Source organism: Dreissena polymorpha, chromosome 6, assembly GCF_020536995.1.
Source record: "Dreissena polymorpha isolate Duluth1 chromosome 6, UMN_Dpol_1.0, whole genome shotgun sequence".
Classification (NCBI taxonomy): domain Eukaryota; kingdom Metazoa; phylum Mollusca; class Bivalvia; order Myida; family Dreissenidae; genus Dreissena; species Dreissena polymorpha.
Window position 1 is genome coordinate 22562068 of NC_068360.1, and position 9367 is coordinate 22571434.

General features: G+C 33.9%; 1 long non-coding RNA gene across 1 annotated transcript; it reads right to left on the reverse strand.

The window, feature by feature from the left end:
* Positions 1-4103: 4103 nt before the first annotated feature.
* LOC127835251 (uncharacterized) lies at positions 4104-8548 on the reverse strand. Its single transcript, XR_008028428.1, has 2 exons — positions 8312-8548; positions 4104-7414 (listed from the first exon to the last, which is right to left on the reverse strand). It is a non-coding gene; the product is annotated as an uncharacterized LOC127835251 (long non-coding RNA).
* Between the last annotated feature and the right edge of the window lie 819 nt (positions 8549-9367).

Genomic DNA, 9367 nt, shown 5'->3' on the forward strand with positions numbered 1-9367 from the left:
CCTATGCTTTCTGAGTTGCATTTTGAATATTCAGTTAATACGAAATGAATGTCCTTGGACAGTATAGGTTTTTCATTTTGACAATACATAATGCACAGACAAGACCAATGCAGCGAGCGCTTTGGCCTACAATTTATTTTAACGAAACGCCAAATTGAGAGTCTTAAACATCTTTACTGTACAAACTCGGATCAATACAGAATATTCAATAATGATGCTAGAACCTTTGTCCATTTATTGTTTTAATGAGATGAAACCATATTAAATATCAGCTTAATAGATATCTCTATCAGCTAGTGATAATAAAATCCTAATAAATCAGTACATTGACGTGTGAATGTTAATATAATTTACATAATTTGCATTCCTTCCTGACCTCTCGATTTAAGATTGCGTGTATTTAGGAACCAAAGGACAATGTTGAAGTTTACAAGTTCAGCGGGTCATTTGTTTTATAAACTAGATACTATTTTTGAATTTAAATTTTTGTAACAGATGCATTATAAGAAAATATGAAACTACCATTATCATGAGATTAAGTATATGAAGCTAGTCTTTCTTTAAATGAAAACGCGATGTTTGTAACCGTCATTCATCACTCAATTATCACGATACAAGTAATCTATCACAACTTTTATATAATTACACGTTTGATTATGTTAGTTGTAGCGTAAATTTTCACGTTCAGACAATACGCATTTATTCACTAACATACGTTATACAAATCTGCCATATAAACAAAATCCCGATTTATTTACCTAAATTATTTAGTTATCCATGCACATGTGTGTTTAAAACAGTTACAGACCATATTTTGCAAATCAGTATGTGCTTAGAAGCCTTAGGTACGGTATGGAAAGACAACCACTGCCTGTTGCAGCAGACGACAAATGCTATATAGAGCGTCTGCTATGAAAGATAACCACCACATTTGCCTGTTCACCACTGGTACACTGCAGAGGGTTTATATGACTATTCTAATAGTGGTTAACAGCTTGTAAGACGAGTTTGGCCAGTCTAGTGTTTATCATTGGCTGTACATATTGGCTGGCTTTCACGGGAAAACGGGGCTAAATGCATGTAAAATAAGATTAGCATGTGCATACTGATTAGCCTGTGCAATGCGCACAAGCTAATCAAGGACGACATTTTACAACAGCGAACACCTACAGTGACATCAGCGCTTTGATTATAATTAAAGTGATCGTTCATTCAATAACGCGTGCATTGACATCATTGATATGGCATTTCATCAATTATGCAGTATCTGAGTATAGTGAAAGGTTTTTTTCAGCTAACATAATTATTACAATGAACTCTGCAAATTAAAGATACTTAAACTTGTAAGTAAGAAAAGAGGCTAAACTAAAGTATCCATATAATCGAATACTGCGGTTCACTGGCGATCTGAAATTTCAACACATGTAAAATAATAATTCGACTGCATTGCTTTTCTGACATTTCATATATTCATGACGAATTATGCCATAACAAACAAAAATGATAACGACCATAATATATTTGGTTCCATTTATCTGTTTGAATTTTACGATTACTCAATAAGGGTGTCACGTACACAAAAATATATGTGGTTCAACTGATTTACGTTTGTTCTCACACACTGTGTGTATCTTTCAAATGTAAAATGTGTATGTGTATATTCCCATGATGAAAAAGTTTGTTCACATATTATAAGTTTCATTTGAAAGGAAAATTGTGTTTCATTCTCTATCGCCGCTAAACTCTAAGTCTGAAAGCAATAGTGAAACGGTGGTCTTATGTACAACCTCCACCTGTCCGTACAGCTTCTCTTAAAGGACGCACTGGTTCGGGCGATTAACTTCACGTAAGTTGTTTGCGGTTTCTTTGTGATAAAATGGGAGATATAGAAACTAACAAAGTTAATATATTTTTGAGTGCTGCAATCTGACAAGTTTATATCGGAAATGCATATGATACTAGTCATCAGGTCAGTATATAATACTTGTTGGTCTTTATATGAGTCGCGTTCTGAGAAAACTGGGCATAACGCATGTGCGTAAAGTGTCGTCCCTGATTAGCATGTGCAGTCCGTACAGGCTAATCAGGGACGACACTTTCCGCCTAAATTGGATTTTTGCTAAAAAGAGACTTCATTTCAACGAAAAATGTCATACAAATGGAAAGTGTCTACCCTGATTAGCCTGTGCGGACTGCACATGCTAATCTGGGACGACACTTTACGCACAAGCATTGTGCCCAGTTTTCTCAGAACACGACGCATATAACAAACCAGTGAGTACTGATTTCGAACATCAATCGCACAGACCGGAAAACACTGATATTGAAGTTGGTAAAGCTAATGAAATCGATTGAAATAAATCTTGTCATCATTCATGTTCAATTTATTAGAATCTTCTTAACGGAGTATTAAGACAAATGCAGTTTCCATATTGTGGTTTGCTTGTCATTTTCGTCACGACATTAACAGACACGTTTACTCACTATGTAAAGCCCAGTTACTTTGTTATTAGCTGCCAAAGATTTTATTTTGAGATTGATCGGAGTTATATGCATTACTACAACGTTTTATTTTATGAGAATATCAGTTTTTTGCTGATTTAACATATTAAATCATTAATAGGCGACATTGAGATCGAACGTAAATTAAGTGAAAACAACAACCTACATTAAATATTTTAACTAGAATGCTAAGGCATTCATAAAGTGTGTATTATCGTATCGCGTCAATCGTTGTTGTTATTACACATTATGTTGATAGATCACACTCTTTGTAATTCATTAAAGGTTTCAGGAGCTATTCGGTCAATCCGAGAGGCAATTACCCCGCGCAAAACAACTTTGTTAAATAATGTTTATGCATTAAAAACATAAACACATGATATGATGAACTTCCTTTCCTGCTGATGCAGCTGAAGTTTCACGTGGTTTATATGAGCCGCGTTCTGAGAAAACTGGGCTTAATGCATGTGCATAAAGTGTCATCCCATATTAGCATGTGCAGTCCGCACAGGCTAATCAGGGACAACACTTTCCGCCTCAACTTGATTTTCGGTAAGGAGAGACTTCCTTGAAACTAAAAATACCATAAAAGCGGAAAATGTCATCCCTGATTAGCCTGTGCGAACTGCACAGGCTAATCTGGGACGACACATTTCGCACATGCATTTTGCCCAATTTTCACAGAACAAGACACAATGTTCTTAATTGTAATTATAAGTATAATCATTTCATACAAAAAATATGAATTAAGTTCCTTTAAGCCGGTACGACAGAGTGAATCTAAGGACCATCAGTCCATGAGAGTGTTAATTAAATACAAACTTTCAGAATTACAGGTCTCTATGATATTTCAGAATAACATATCTCTATTCATACGTTCAAAGGACGCGGCATAGAATCAACAAAGACTATTACATTTAAATATTTGGTTCTCAAAATTATTTAATTAAAATGATGTAGAACCCGATCAAATGTCAGTTAAGTAAATACTTGAACCAAGCAATGTTGACTATTCGTATTAGACCCACATTTTATCATTTGGTACAGGTCTAAATGTCAATATGATTTGCATTTTCGCCGCTTCCATGTTTACTTAACAAACATGGGTTACAACAGAAGTCCTAGAGGTGAGTAATTACACTATGAAGGTACATATCCATCACATTATCAAAATGACACATACTCCTTTATAGGGATATCCATAAAGCAGTTTTGAAATGTGTTACAGCATATTAACTTATATCAGATATTAAGCATGATACTGGTCAAACAATTACAAATATTTACATATTTGCTGCAAATGTAAAAGTGAATCCTCTATTATCTATTTATTTGAATCCAGTAAATTCCAATTTAAAACAATACTCGATAAGCGATCACGCTTCTATATTTTCAACAATTTGCATAATTGACAGACGATCATTTTTGATGATAGTTTCATATTAATTAATTGCTGTGAGTTGGGAAAAAACTTAAAATAAAATAGCAGGGCTATGACTGGTATTCATCATAAAAGAGAATTCGACGTTATGTACAATTTAAGGAACATTCCACTAGATTGCCTCAAACAAGTATTCGGATCCATAATGAATTAGAACACAAACATTAGTATATTTAATTAATTTTCATCACAAATGTATATGTCAATCTATTTATAATATAGAAACATGTAACAAAACTATACATAAATGTATGCACAACATCATATATTTCAGACATTACCGCCATGATTAAATATGTATTACTTGCTTATTTGTTAATACCCCTAACGTTTTATCTAGATACAAAAATAAGTAGTGTGTGTGTTTGTGTGTCGGGAATGACACGGTATTTGAATTCATATATAAGCGAAATACAGTTCATTTTGATTGATACAAGCAATATATGGTTAAAATGGTCTTTTGAAACTTACATCAAATCTACACGGTATGCGTTCTATTTTTAAATTATTTACTAAATGAAATACCGTGCTCTGTATTTATTCCATTTATAATGTGTTCTGTTAAAGAAGTGAAGTATATTTCTTCAATTCGATTCACAAAACACGAATAGCAAGGCATGTAACAGAGTTAAAAGCCCATAAATGCTCAAAATCAACGAATATTTCATAAAATATTTCGAAAAATAATGTGAACACGTAAACATTCAATGTTTCTTATAGCAAATGCCGAAAAATCAACGCCAGATGTGCTCTGTTAACATAGATTTAAAACAAAATGCGATACAAAATGCTCTAGTGTTTTTTGTGTAACAATATATTCCATGTGAATTTCCGGCTACGATATCCTAACATTTACGAATGGATTGGCTTCGGGCAGCTTTGGGAGCACGACGTAGTTATCATGAATACGTCGTTCTTCCGACGCTGGCCGAAGCCAGTCTCGCGTTCGCTCGTATTTGTTCGGATATCGTCGCGGGAAATTCACATGGAATATATTGTCGCACAAAAAACACGAACATTTTGTATCTCGTTAAATCAATTTAAGCGTACAATATCTAGCGTTGAAGTTGTGGCTATTGCTATAAGGAACACTGATTTTTATAGGTTAACTTTATTTTACGAAATAGTTTGCAAAATATTCGTTGATTTTGAGTACTTATGTTACTTTAATAACATTTTCTCCAGTTACGCTAACATGTATTTAATATTGTGTGAGGTTTTGACTAAACTACAAGATATGGAATTTCCTCATAAATGCATTAGCAAACCGTTACGCACTCGTAAACAGTTACATGTATTCTCATTGTGAGTCTAGTGTTTTCGTATGCGCCGTCGTGTTTTTGTTTATGCTAAAACATCACAGGTCTTGAAAATAAGAAACTACAATAGAATATCACTACTCATGATGTCTAAATAGTTTCAATATACCTGTATTCAATAAGCATGTTTTTTTCAGGACACAACAATAATTTATTTTAAAAGGCAGCATGAACCAATTTATTATATAACGATTATAAACGTATATACTTAAGCACCTTTCTGTATTGCACTTCATATCTATGAATCCGTGTAAATCCAGTTAGGGTGATCAAGACATACATGTGTCTGGTACTCAATATTGCAATAAGTGGCTTTGGGAAGATACTGTGTCGACCTCAGCCATTGCTCCGTCTTAACTTTAGATGGCATCCGTTGCTTATTCAGCGTGTCCAATAACCCAGGTGTGACGGGTCTGTATTTTCCTTTGCATGGATTATATCGACCGTATTTCTTGACCTTCAAATAATCCTCATAAGGGGCACCTAACACTCGATCATCCTCGGAAAAGTCCGTCGGTGACCTCACGAAATTATGACTTTCGGAAACAGCCATACTGGCTTCAGAATTGAATGCCATGATTATTTCTGGAAGGCTTAAATTATTACTGTCGGTTTTTCTGATCGAAGTTGAACTTTTGTTTCTTATTTGAAGGAGGTCATTATTTTCTGTTTCATCGTCTACATCTACATTTGCATTCATACTAACCACGCCTGGTGAACTTGGAACTCTACTATGATGTGAGATTGACTTTGGACACTCTGTTCCGTGAGAAATCACACGTGGAAGTTTCGTTTCATGTTTGCTTACCTCACCAATGAATATGTGACCAGAATGTTTTACGTCATTGAATCGCGAGTGCAGATTTTCCATTAAATATTTCCTCGCTGCCTCCTTGCGTTTCCCAAGACCATGATGCTTGGTTACGTCATAGTCATTTCTTTGGGAACCCGTTTGGTTTCTACACAGCGCTGTTTTATATCCCATAGACATTATTATAAACTAGTTTGAAACACAAGTCAAATTAGGAAGAACTACTAAAAGTATGTAGGTCTTCTAACATTGCAAAAGCTCATTGAAAAAGCACGACACAAAATGTGCACTGTTTTATATCCCATAGACATTATTATAAACTAGTTTGAAATTCAAGTCAAATTAGGAAGAACTACTAAAAGTGTGTAGGTCTTCTAACATTGCAAAAGCTCATTGAAAAAGCACGACATAAAATGTGCACTGTTTAAATCAATGTCTTAAACAACACCAAAGCAAGAAAGTATATTACAAACTCTTATGAAAAACACTCATTTTATCAACATTCAGAACATTGAGCGATGAGGATAATGTCATTATTTTTATGTAAATACACGTTTCCTTATTGCCGTTATCTTTCAGATTGAGTTTAAAATCCACAAATCGCTTTGATAACAACCATTCCTGCGTGCGTAAACAACTTCACTAGTTATCATTGAACGTAGCCGTTACACCCAATTCGAAATTATTTGATAAAATTCAATCAACATTTCGCCTCTCACAAACCTATTTTGATTAGTCCAGTATTTTTGACCCGCAGTCCATACTTCAAATTCGTGGTGCTCGATCGTAACTTTCAATGAATGCATGTGCTGAACGATAATAATTTCATTTAGAATGACATGAAGGTTGATCTGAAGGCCTCTAATAAAAGATTGAAAGCTGCGGCTTCATATTTCAATGGTCCATAGATGTATCGATTTCGATATAGATGCAACGCGAGAACAGCTGTGAAATATCCAATACTCTTAAAAGCAGTTTTGCTACTGACCAGTTTGACTTGACAAAATGTAAATGTTAACGTTCCATGAACCCATTGTTGTTTTACCAATATAAGTTTTAGTCAACAAGTCATGTTTGATTTGGAAATCATCTCATTTTGTGATCTGCAGTTCACGACTTAATATCCCATGGGCACTATTTCTTTTTCGAATGTGTTGCGTATCAACTAGTGATGTTCTTTTCTCTATTCCACCGTTGTAGGTGTAAGTTGAGCTTCTGGAGAACTTAGAATGGCTTGTATCAGCTATGTTGCTTGTTGAGTGGTGTGCCTCTGTCGCATCTTATTCGAAGTAGTAGGTTGAGAGACTTCACATTTGTAGTACGTATATCAATAATCGTCAACTGAAATGAATATGTTCATATGTTTGATTGAAATCTTCAATTATTATTCCTAGTATATGTTTTATAAAAGAGACATGCGTATTTATGAACTATTTGCACAATTGTATAATTTTATGAACTGCAACTTCAACCACTTCTTCTTTATATCCGTTATAAATGTTAAAATGTCTCTGTCGAGTAATGACAAATTTTACACCCGCCCTTTTAACTCTTTACACAAAAGATCAGAGAACTTGCATTTCAGTCGTGATCAATTTGCCATTCAAACCACAATGTATTGACTAAAAGCATGCAGTATTAATTATTTTGCCTATTTTTATTCCATTCAAATTCTCGATCATTGCATTATTGTCGATAATTTACTTATATGGAAGAAACTATTAATCGACTTCCTAATACTGCTTTATTAGATCGAGATATGTATCTGGATGTAAGAGGAAGTGATAGAAAAAAAAATCAATTAAAACAGAGAAAACAATAGTTAACGGTACTAATGGTTATATTTCTCTTGATGATTGAGTACGATTATACAATTTTTTGTTTTTCTTTTTCATAAATACAATTAATACATTTGATCATCATATTAAATTGCACACTTTTGAAACGTAGTATTTTAAGTTGTAATTTTATTCTTACAAAAAATTGCTAACATATAATAGTATACTTATTATATTTTCAACTAATAAGACAATGTTGTATTTGGCTATTTTATAACATTTTAACATGTACTTCTGTTGTTCGAAATGGTATGCATATCTTATTTCCGTCGTTGTCTCTATATAATATGTGAAAAGTGTTCGTTTGAAATTAGTGCTGTTAACAGTGGATCACAGTAAGACATGAACCTTAAAACGTATTACATTAACCTACTATAAACAGTAAAATGAGAATAAATACCTTCTATTCGATCTCCAATTTTCTGATTGATATCAGTGACAGGTGAACAACAAAACTTCCAATGGTTTCTGAAATGAATTTGTTGATCTATTTAAATAGTAAAATCCAAAAATATAACATTAAACAGTTCATGTGAATAGACGCTGTATAAACCCAACTAAATTCAATTTGAGAGTAATCGACCTGTTTACACATCGGACTACCCACTTTCCGATATCGGTTATCGGTGGCCTTTGATTTATGCTCGCTCGCTCGTGTGCGACTTTTACTACTACTACTACTTCGCTATTATCAGTTGACGGGTTATCACTGGGTGCAAATAAGGAAGGACTTAAGGTGAAACTCGTTTCATGAGTCGTTTTTGTCACGTGGGCTTATGTTATGAACAGTTTTTCACACATTTTGTATTTGATAACAAAATGTTCAGAACGAATTGCATCGCCATTAACTGCAACATCTCAAGCGAAGCGCAAACAAACTTAAACTAAACTGGTAAGAATTTCCTTCACCCCATTGCAGAAAATAAATATTGGCAAGCTGACATGTAGGTTTCGCCTCGTCCTGTCTTTTTGGTTTAAAGTATCAACATAGCATGAGAAAAACCGTTGTATAGTATGTGTTGCTTCATTTATGGGCAAGATACACTTGCCAATTGCAAAACAGTGTGACATAATACAAATGCTAATTGTAAAACAGTGTGCCATAATACAAATGAGCTAGACGTGAAACGTACATATAACACAAATACACACGTAACGTAAATAAAACTGAGGAATCGGTATGCACAGCAAGTCGTATTTATCAACTATACATTTGTTTTACATAGAATTGCAAGGATTAAGTCTTTCTAAAAAAAATGTATGCGCGTTTTTACCGACATATCTTAATACTACAATATGTCACGTTACGTTAAGTTTTGCACAACGACACATTGCGGTTGGTAAGTCAAATATAGTTATTACAAACATTAAAAAGAACTTCAATAAATTTACAGATTCATACTTATTTTATTTATAGTTCATAACGAACTTGGGCAATCAAATATCACACACACCA